Below are 11,559 nucleotides of genomic sequence, written 5' to 3' on the forward strand. Positions count from 1 at the left end.
CCGCAGACCACGTGTATGGCGTCGTGTGGACGCCATTCATCCGCCGCCATCACCTCATATTTCAGCATGATAATGCACGGCCCTACGTCGCAAGGATTTGTATACAAGTCCTGGAAGCTGAAAATGTCTGCATACTCACCAGACATGTCACCCATTGAGCATGTTTGGGATGCTCTGGACGTGTACATAGCACCAATCCAGTTACCGCCAATAACCAGAATCTTCGCACAACCATTGAAGAGGAGTGAGACAACAATCCAACAGCCACAATCAACAGCCTGATCAACTCTACGCGAAGGAGACTGCATGAGTCACACCATATAATGACTGGTTCTCTGATCCACATGCCTAGCTTTTTGTTTTGTAGGCAATATTAAAATATCCTAATATTTATATATATTATTTTACTTTTAGATTTGTGTGTATTGTTGTGAATTGTTAGATACTACTACACTGTTGGAGCTAGGAGCACAAGCATTTCGCTACACCCGCAATAACATCTGCTAAATATGTGACCAATAACATTTGATTTGATTTAAAGGTATCTGTGACCAACCGATGTATATCTGAATTCCCAGTCATATGAAATCCATAGACTAGGACATATGCATTTATTTAAATTGACTTACTTCCTTATATGAACTGCAATTGAGTAAAATCTCTGAAATTGTTGCGTTTATATTAGTTCCGTGTATATCAGGTGCGTTAGTGCTGGGCTGGAATAAAACTGTGCACCACCACTCACCGAGGTCTTCTGACACTGGATGCTGGTGCTGTTGAAGCGCAGGGCAGTGACGCTGTGTTCCTCTCCCTGCACGTGGAACACGCACTCGTAGTTCCTCTGGCCAGACTGGGGCTGGGGCAGGTTGCGGGCGGCCAGTGTGATGGGCTTGGTCACGCCCACGGGGATATAGATCTGGGTAGAGGGCAGGATCTGGGGACAATCCTGGGGAAGAGAGGGAGAATTAGAGTAACACCTTCATTCATGTACCGTTATGTCAAGTCTGAATGCGTCTATCTGATCTGGGGACAGTCCTGGAAGAGTAGGGAAGGAGGAATGGAGAGAGATAAAGAGGTTTGGGTTAAACGGTTGTTCGTAGACGATGTCAAGTAGCCTTTTTGTCACAATATCATGTCGGCTTATGACTTGACACGATGCTCAAACGAGTCGCATGAGAAAGAAAGAGTGAAAGATCTGGAACAAAGTACATTAAACAGTAATAATGGCTCTACGTAACACTCGGCCTCCCGAGTGGTGCAGTGGTCTAAGGCACTGCATCTCACTGCAAGAGGCGGCACTGCTGTATCACATCCGGTCGTGATTGGGAGTCCCATAGGGCAGCGCACAATTGGCCCAGCGTCGCCTGGGTTTGGCCTGTGTAGGCCGTCCTTGTAAACAGAATTGACAAGAATTTGTTCTTAACTGACTTGCCTAGTTAAATAAAACAACGACAGCATGCCATGTTACCACTGCCAACCTTATAAAGCACCACACTTGTGATATCATAGCATCCCCAAGACTTCAAAAAAAGAATGAACTGCAGTTTGTCCTTGTGTGGACTCCCATTGTCTGGTAATGAACTAGTGTGACAATGTTTGAGAAAGTCCATTGATTCTGTAAACATTCACCAGAGATGAGATGATGGCTTAGACCATCTGGTAACACTCCGTGTATTGTCTTGTATCACTGGGGTGTAAAGCCTTGGGGGTCCAGAGAAAGTGTGTGTTCGTGCGAAGGAACACATGAAGTCATGACATTGTTTATACCACGCTTTGGCGGAGTGCTTACATCATCAACTCCCACTCAACAGAACAAGCGTTGCACAACGAGGAACCCGCCCCGACTCTTTAGTCCAATGCCATCGAAGCAGTTCACTCTAATTCATCGTCATGTTATCATTTTTAGTTTTTTTTAAAGCCTATTAATACATCCAGTTGATAAACATTTCACAAGCAAAAATTGCACGCAAAAGGGGTAAGAAAAAACAAAGGCGCCAACTTCATAGCAGTTGATACTAGCCTGGTATTGCTTGATATCGGAACAAATTCTAAAAAACGGCCTGTCGCTCCATTCCTGACAAAATCGCCCGACAAACACACACCAAATGATGAGAAAACGACCGACACACCTGACACAAACCCCAAGTACATCTGGGGTTTGTACATCTATGCCTGAGATGCTAGTGTACTGTAAGCTGCTATGAGAAAACGTACCAACACACCCCACAAATTCAGTACCTCCACTATAATACGCCATTGACATTTGGGTCATTTAGGAGATGTTCTTATCCAAAGTGACTTACAGTTACTGCATTCTCTTAAGATTGTCTCACCGAGCTGTCATTTTTTTCCTCAATAAAGAAAAGTAAAGTTAGTGCTAGTAGGAAAATATAAGATAATGGGGGAGGGGGATGGGGGGTTAGAATGACTGATGTCTTATTTAAGATACTGTTTGAAGAGGTACGGTTTCAGATGTTTTTGGAAGATGTACAGGGACTCCGCTGTCTTAGCATCAGGGAACCAGGGAACCTGGTATCCACCATTGGGGTGCAAGGACAGAGAAGGGCTTTGACTGGGCTGAGCAGGAGCTGATCTCTAATAGGAGTGGGACAGCCAAGAGACCAGAGGCGGCAGAACGGCGTGCTGGGGTTGGGGTGTAGGGTTTGAGCAGAGCCAGAAGGTCGGGAGGGGCAGTTCCCCTTGCTGCTCCGTATGCCAGCACCATGGTCTTGTAGTGGATGTGAGCTTAGACTGGAAGCCTGAGAGGCAACATCAGGGATTTTCCTGCCATTGAAATCCTTGGACGGGCCGTTGTCTAAACAGTGTAAAAAAATAATGTTTATTTTGTGCGCATACAGACGGAAAGAGAGAGATATTTTTTGTATGGAAAAACGCTTTCAGTGTAAACTTCAACAACTAAAACCAAATAAAGTATTTAGAAATATAATAATGGACCTATATATTTTATATAATATCATCTTTGAGAACTAACAATCAATAAAATAAAAGTACATTTAAAAACGCATAGAATTGCAGTAAAATTGGCTTACAAATGTATACACTGCCAAGATGGGGGCCTCTAAAACAGGGATGGGCAACTTTGATGGGGTTGGGTGGCACAAAAAAAACTCATATTGAAGGGCCACAGTGGCTCACGGCTCTGCGTACCCACATCCATACCCACACATGCAGTCAGAGCCAACCCTAGCCTTTTGGGGGCCGTTAATTTACATTTTGTTAGGGGACCCCACCTTCTGAGCAAAACATTTTGGCTTCCCCCCTTGACAGCAGAGTGAGTAATTCCCTGCAATTCTACACTTTTTGCCATGGGGTGGAAAGAAATGTTCGCAATTAAAATTTGATTTGATTTGATTTGAAAATGATATCTGAGTGCGAGTTACTAACAAAATCAATGGGGACCCCCTGGTCAGTAATCTGACCATGATTGCTACAACTTTAGATAGCTGGCTAGACTAATTTACCAAATCTAAAAATGTTTTGCTGACACGGGCTAACGAAGTGACTGTCCATGACTGAAATAACAAGAGGGAAAACTGCTGATGCACAACAACATTTTAAAATTGCGGCGTGTGTCTTCGACTATTCTAACTCCACGTTAGGTTGAGATCCCGCGGGCCGCCAGCTGTCCGTCCCCTGCTCTAAAATGTTCTCTAAAACTCAGCCACGCCGACCTGCCGCACCCCATGCCACGCCCCATGCCACGCCCCATCATGCCACGCCCCACGCCACACCCACCACCTAAGCCCCTTTTTTTTGATCCAGAAGAAAACCCTGACCATGCAGTAACAGTAAGCGGTCCTGCTGTGCATTAGTGCAACAGAGTTTCCCCCAGCCCGCCAGACAATGGTGCGTTTGTTCATTTGCTTATAAGCCTCCTCCAACATCTGAACCCACTCCGACACTGAACTGATAACGAGCACGGTATTACAATGGCGAGAACACCAGTCTGGTGACAACACCCTGACAAGCAGGGAGGTAGGCGGTTGGAGGGACGGATGGGAGATGGTGGCGGGTAGGATGATGGGGCAGAGGGAGCGATGTGGGGGGAAAAAAAGACTGAGAAAGAGGGGAGCAGAACTGCATTCTGACTTCTCTCTCTCCCCCTGTATCAAAGTCAGAGGGATGGATCCGTTTCACGCGTCTCGCAGTTAATGAATTGCCTGCAGCCTCGGACGTGGATGGAAATTTAAGTGGGGAGCTAGATCGAGTCGTATAAGGACGTTTGAAGTCTCGAATTCTGAAACGGAGAAAATTTGCGCTCTCACTTTCCAAAGCACAAACAGCAATTGCAACGGCAATAAAACTTTAAAAAAGCCCTGCATTTGAATATTCGGTCTGTGGTTTGATATTGTGTCACTTTCTACAGCGGGACAATGCTATATTTACATTCAATTAAAAAATGCCAATGTTGAGTCTAAATCAAATCAAACAACATTTTATTTGGTCACCTACACACGTTTAGCAGATGTTATTGCGGGGGTGTAGCGAAATGCTTGTGTTTCTAGCTCCAACAGTGCAGTAGTATCTAACAAGTAATATCTAACAATTTCACAACACACAAATTCGAAGTAAAGGAATGAATGCAGAAATATTTGGACAAGCAACGTAGGATTAAAATACATTAGAATAAAATACAGTATATACAACTGTACACATGAGATGCGTAGTGCAAAATGTGTGAACATTATTAAAGTGTCTAACAAAACGTGCTAGGTGCTAACGTCATAGCAAAACATATATTGTATTCATTTGTCTCGTGACTTTGTGACCGATTCGCCTTCCCAAAGAGTTAAAGGATAAAGTTATACGTTAATCTTTGTTTCAAGTGTCAACACACTACTCAACTACTGTTCCACTACTGGTGGAGCATCCAAACTTAAGACACTGTACGCCAGCAACCCCAGTGCACTGCTTACAGTAAGATTTCCAAATGGCAGTCATGGAGTTCTGTAAATCGCGTCACATTAAACATTGTCCCCATTCTCTCGAGAAGCCGCTATCGCATTACTCCAAAACATGATCAAAGCGTCACCAGAGCGAGCGACCGAGGCACCTTATTTCATCAACATCTCTGACAGGTGTCAAAACATGATCAAAGCGTCACCAGAGCGAGCAACCGAGGCACCTTATTTCATCAACATCTCTGACAGGTGTCAAAACATGATCAAAGCGTCACCAGAGCGAGCGACCGGGGCACCTTATTTCATCAACATCTCTGACAGGGGTCAAAACAGTTCAAAGCTTGCATTACGGCTACAAACTGAAGACTACAATGGAACCATATTTCACCAGGGGATTCTTTTGAAGCTCAGATTTTTTATTTTATTTCACAGTTGAAACGGAACTAGCGGTTTCTACACGAGTTGTGAGTTCATCATCCGGGCTGTTTCCATGAGCATAGGCTGGGGGAAGAAGTGTGTGCACGTGGGTGCAAGAGAAGTGCCAGGTAAGCTGGCACTATAAGAAACGTCTGAGGGAGGTTGGTGGCTACCCACAGAGAGACTGGCTCAGCGTTTCTCTTCCCACAAACCCCCTAAGCTTAGGAGTAAAAAGGCACTAAGACGGATCCCCGGGGATCGCATTGCACGGTTGCCAGACAATGAGACTTTCTGATCATCACATATACACACTTTCTTTTAGCCAAAATAGACTCTCATTCCACTTTCAATGACTGTCCCTCCTGGCAAACCTACACAGCTGCCGGAAAAACGATTCTGGAGAAAGTAAACACCCAGAGCTTGGTCCAAAGCAAGCTCAACACTGCGCCATTTAATTGGGCTAAAAACAGACAAATGTGCGTGTGTGTATGTGTGTGGTGTTTTTGGGATGTCCACGTTCCCTTTCCCTGTTCTATGGCAGACTGAACGGGCCTTCCCCCTAGCCCACTTGTTTGTTTTACTTAACTGCTGGCTTGGGGGCTTTGCCGCCAATGGCTTAGACAGGCTGGAAGAAGAGGGGCATTGTGGGAGATGAAGTGCACATACAAAAGGATTCCCTTTTGTCAAACACTCTTTGGCCAGTTTATTTGTTTACAAAAATGGATTGCTACTACAGTGAGTCACGTGGCCGTTGCTTGCTATGTAAAGCAGGCTGACAGGCATTCAGTTACTGTTCAATTGAATGTTAAAATTTGAGTGACCTAAGTGGTATGATCGTCGGTGCCAGGCTGGATCCAGAATCTCACAAACGGCCGCCCTCCTGGGCTTTCCATGCACAACAGTGTTTTGGGTTTCCAGAGAACAAAAACCATCCAGTCAGCAGCAGACTTGTGGGCGAAAACAGCTCGCTGAGGAAGTCGAAAGAGAATGGCAAGAATTGTGCAAGCTAACAGGCGGGCCACAAACAGACAAAATAACGGAGTAGTCGATCCTTGTCACAGATGGGCTATTGCAGCAGACGACCAAACTGGTTTTCCACTCCTATCAGCTGAAAACAAGAGGCGGGTCCAGGTAGGCAAGTTGAGAATAAGTTCTCATTTACAAGTGCGACCTGGCCAAGATAAAGCAAAGCAGTTCGACACATATAACAACACAGAGTTACACAAGGAGCAAAACAAACATACAGTCAATAATACAGTAGAAAAATAAGTCTATATACAATGTGAGCAAATGAGGTGAGTTAAGGGAGGTAAAGGCAAAAAAAGCAGAGAACTGGAAGAAGAGGCGGCCAAAGGAAGAATTGGTTTTGGGGGTGACCAGAGAGATATACCTGCTGGAGCGCGTGCTACAGGTGGGTGATGCTATGGTGACCAGCGAGCTGGGATAAGGGGGGACTTTACCTAGCAGGGTCTTGTAGATGACCTGGAGCCAGTGGGTTTGGCGACGAGTATGAAGCGAGGGCCAGCCAACGAGAGCGTACAGGTCGCAAAACAGATGGCACTGTGATAGACAGCATCCAATTTATTGAGTAGGGTATTGGAGGCTATTTTGTAAATGACATCGCCGAAGTCGAGGATCGGTAGGATGGTCAGTTTTACAAGGGTATGTTTGGCAGTATGACTGAAGGATGCTTTGTTGCGAAATAGGAAGCCAATTCTAGATTTAACTTTGGATTGGAGATGTTTGATGTGAGTCTGGAAGGAGAGTTTACAGTCTAACCAGACACCTAGGTATTTGTAGTTGTCCACATATTCTAAGTCAGAACCGTCCAGAGTGGTGATGCTGGACGGGCGGGCAGGTGCATGCAGCGATCGGTTGAAGATCATGCATTTAGTTTTACTTGTATTTAAGAGCAATTGGAGGCCACGGAAGGAGAGTTGTATGGCATTGAAGCTCGTCTGGAGGGTTGTTAACACAGTGTCCAAAGAAGGGCCAGAAGTATACAGAATGGTGTCGTCTGCGTAGAGGTGGATCAGAGACTCACCAGCAGCAAGAGCGACATTATTGATGTATACAGAGAAGAGTCAGCCCAAGAATTGAACCCTGTGGCAGCCCCAAAGAGACTGCCAAAGGCCCAGACAACAGGCCCGCCGATTTGACACACTGAACTCTATCAGAGAAGTAGTTGGTGAACCAGGCGAGGCAATAATTTGAGAACCAAGGCTATCGAGTCTGCCGATGAGGATGTGGTGATTGACATATCGTTTAGGACCTTGAGCTTGGCTGAGGTGCACCCACGACCAGCTCTGAAACCAGATTGTATTGTGGAGAAGGTGCGGTGGGATTCGAAATGGTCGGTAATCTGTTTGTTGTCTTGGCTTTCGAAGACCTTAGAAAGGCAGGATAGGATAGATATAGGTCTGTAGCAGTTTGGGTCAAGAGTGTCCGCCCTTTGAAGAGGGGGATGACCGCAGCTGCTTTCCAATCTATGGGAATCTCAGACGACACGAAAGAGAGGTTGCCACTGGCAAGTAATAGGGTTTGCAACAATTTCGGCAGATAATTTTAGAAAGAAAGGGTCCAGATTGTCTAGCCCGGCTGATTAGTAGGGGTCCAGATTTTGCAGCTCATTCAGAACATCAGCTGACTGGATTTGGGAGAAGGAGAAATGGGGAAGGCTTGGGCGAGTTGCTGTGGGGGTGCAGTGCTGTTGACCGGGGTAGGGGTAGCCAGGTGGAAAGCATGGCCAGCCGTAGAAAAATGCTTATTGAAATTCTCAATTATAGTGGATTTATCGGTGGTGACAGTGTTTCCTAGCCTCCGTGCAGTGGGCAGCTGGGAGGAGGTGTTCTTATTCTCCATGGACTTTACAGTGTCCCAGAACTTTTTGGAGTTTGTGTTGCAGGAAGCAAATTTCTGCTTGAAAAAGCTAGCCTTGGTTTTTCTAACTGCCTGTGTATAATGGTTTCTAGCTTCCCTGAACAGCTGCGTATCACGGGGGCTGTTCGATGCTAATGCAGAACGCCATAGGATGTTTTTGTGTTGGTTAAGTGCAGTCAGGTCTGGAGAGAACCAAGGGCTATATCTGTTCCTTGTTCTAAATTTCTTGAATGGGGCATGCTTATTTAAGATGGTGGGGTCCGGCCTTGTACTAGATACCTAATAAACTGGCCACTGAGTGTGTCGTCCGTTTCAAAAGTCAAACGCTTCATTAATTAGACCATTCTAAAAGCCGCAATTCTTGCAGCACAAGACAAATGTCCCGGCTCACTCCCAGACGCCTAATCGTATTTTCAGCCAAAAGTTTGAAGCATGAAACCCCGGGCAGACATTTTGCCTCTCCCATCAACGTGTGTTCCCTCTGAGACTTCAGCTGATAGGTCCACACTCTCACCATGTTGACAGTGGAGGGAAAACAAGTGTCGGCGGATAAAATGATCTGCACCTCACAGGTGTGAGAAAAACACCCTTTTTAACACCGGCCAAATGCATATAATGAGACAACAAGAGATTTGAGTAGATTAAAGCGAGAGAGAGAGTGCACGTATATAAATTAATAAGTTCTTAGGCGAGAAACTGACAGGCTGTTAATAAATAACGCAACGAAAACATTGTGCATAAATAATGAGGCGACTGTCTTATTTTTTTTTTTAAAGACCAATCTGATCCATAATTAATTAGGTCTCTGATGTGGTGGAATACAGATAAGAAGGGGGGGGGGGTGTTAACATAATATATTAAATTATGAAATAAATTAGTTGAAAACCTTCGGGGGAAGAGACGGTGACACCTAGGTCATCAAAGTGGCGGGACTTGGGGACGATGTTGGGGGACACGGGGGAGTGTGTTGCGGCTTTGACAGAGGGTGGGTGGGTGGGTGGGGGGGGGGTGGTTCCCTCGGGAGCATGGTGTCACCGACTGCCCGTCTAGATCCCCCACGAGCGCTGTTGACATGCTTCGCAGCTTGGCCCCAAGACATCAATACGGTATCTTGTCAGGCGTTGAGCTCCTATTGTCGCAGGCGTCTCATCAGAGACGGGGATGGAATCGCTTGTACCTCTGTTCCACCCGAGCCTAACCCGAGCGGTGCGCACCTAATCTTTGCGTTAATATTCCTATCGAGGTTAGGTATTGAGGTAGTATGTTATTCAACAAGGACACAGACGAGCCTTCTGAACTTAACCGAAGAATCAAAGCTCTGGGAAATGGACGAACATAGACACAACAGAGAGACAACAGGGTCAATAGAAGGGCAACACACCTAGGGGGTTTTTAGAGGACATGTTTGTGGTAAAACAGCTCAGTGGGCAGTCTCATCTTTAACTACAACCTGACCTTCACGGGGCTCGCATCTAATGGGGAGACACGCTAGAGCCGCCTGTCGGCTCGACCGACACAGTGTGTGTTTGCCTGTGTGCGTGTGTATGTATGCATGTACACACACACACACACAGACACACACACACACACGTGTGTAGTATTTTCCCTCTCCCCCCCACCCCGTTATTTTTTGGCAGATCTATTAGGTGGAACGGCTGAGGTATTCTCATTAAGCTGCGAAACGACACCCCTTCGACAGGCGAGAGACGGATCGTGGCGGGAAGAGAAGGGGGAAAAAAATAAAGGAGAAAGAGAGAGTAACGACTTAATAAGCGAGCGACGTGCAGGGGAGCACAGGAGTAGAGCGGATGAGAGCGGAGCGAGTGAGCGAGGAAGAAGAAAAAAAAAATGAAAAGCGGGACTTTGAACCACGAAAAGGGACTCGGGGGTTTCCATCCACTTCCAGTTCTCATCCTCACTCCCTGGAAATAGAGGAGCAGAGAGAGAGAGTGTGAAAGGGAGCGTGACAAAAAGAGAGAGATGCACAAATTATACAGAGGTGGTGTGAATGATCTGTCATACAGGCGGAAGCTACCGGTGACAAAAAGGTGTGGTACACATCACTGTATGTTCATGGGATATTTAAAGCAGCCCAGCGCCCGAAGCGACTATTCTTATCAACTGTATGCAAGAATCGCCCCTGTGTTGTCGTAGGAATTCAGCCTCCTCTGTGTTGTCGTAGGAATTCAGCCTCCTCTGTGTTGTCGTAGGAATTCAGCCTCCTCTGTGTTGTCGTAGGAATTCAGCCTCCTCTGTGTTGTCGTAGGAATTCAGCCTCCTCTCTGTTGTCTTAGGAATTCAGCCTCCTCTCTGTTGTCTTAGGAATTCAGCCTCCTCTCTGTTGTCTTAGGAATTCAGGCTCCTCTCTGTCGGACTTACCAACCCCCATTGTCACACCTCTGAGAAGCAGAGGTGACATCATGTCGGTCTGATATCTGATTGGAGATTAACTTTACAGTAATACTATTGCTCAACAACCCCCGTTTTTGAATCCAAACAACTTACATAAAAAGGGTCTTAGATTCATTGTTCTTTCTCTTATGTTCCTGACTTGCTGTGGTGAGACACCTACAGTACACGCTCTCTCCCTCTTGCAGGAGCTATGGGCCATGGCTCAAGCCATGGATTCTTTCTCTTCCTCCCTCTCCCAGGAGCTATGGGCCATGGCTCAAGCCGTGGATTCTTTCTCTCCCTCCCTCTCCCAGGAGCTATGGGCCATGGCTCAAGCCGTGGATTCTTTCTCTCTCTCCCTCTCCCAGGAGCTATGGGCCATGGCTCAAGCCGTGGATTCTTTCTCTCCCTCCCTCAGGAGCTATGGGCCATTGTTCAAGCCGTGGATTCTCTCTCTCTCTCTCCCAGGAGCTGTGGGCCATGGCTCAAGCCGTAGATTCTCTCTCTCTCCGAGGAGCTATGGGCCATGGCTCAAGCTGTGGATTCTTTCTCCCTCTCCCATGAGCTATGGGCCATGGCTCAAGCCATGGATTCTTTCTCTCTCTCCCAGGAGCTATGGGCCATGGCTCAAGCTGTGGATTCTTTCTCTCCCTCCCTCTCCCAGGAGCTATGGGCCATGGCTCAAGCCGTGAATTCTTTCTCTCCCTCGCTCTCTGACCATGCTTAGAATAATGCTGTGTAACGCTTGTTCATGCTTTATAACTGAAGCTTTTGCCTGGTATAATGTTATCCTTCATTTGACCAAATCCTGACGTAATAATTGTATTTAGAATTCCATTCTCAGAGATGTCTTCAGTGCCTATTACTATAAACTCAACTACGGTGACCGTGCACATTGCTAAATAATCTTTGTGGAGTCCGATAACTCATTAAAATGGACTAACTGCAT

General features: G+C 46.3%; 1 protein-coding gene across 1 annotated transcript in view; it reads right to left on the reverse strand.

The window, feature by feature from the left end:
• The window catches only part of LOC109892007 (plexin-A1), a 90,255-nt gene extending 89,301 nt beyond the window's left edge, over nt 1-954 (reverse strand). Inside the window, exon 1 of the mRNA XM_031826387.1 lies at nt 746-954. The gene's annotated coding sequence lies outside the window, so the exon portion shown is untranslated. The remainder of the gene's footprint in view (nt 1-745) is intronic.
• Nucleotides 955-11,559: the final 10,605 nt, after the last annotated feature.

Source organism: Oncorhynchus kisutch, linkage group LG1, assembly GCF_002021735.2.
Source record: "Oncorhynchus kisutch isolate 150728-3 linkage group LG1, Okis_V2, whole genome shotgun sequence".
NCBI lineage: Eukaryota > Metazoa > Chordata > Actinopteri > Salmoniformes > Salmonidae > Oncorhynchus > Oncorhynchus kisutch.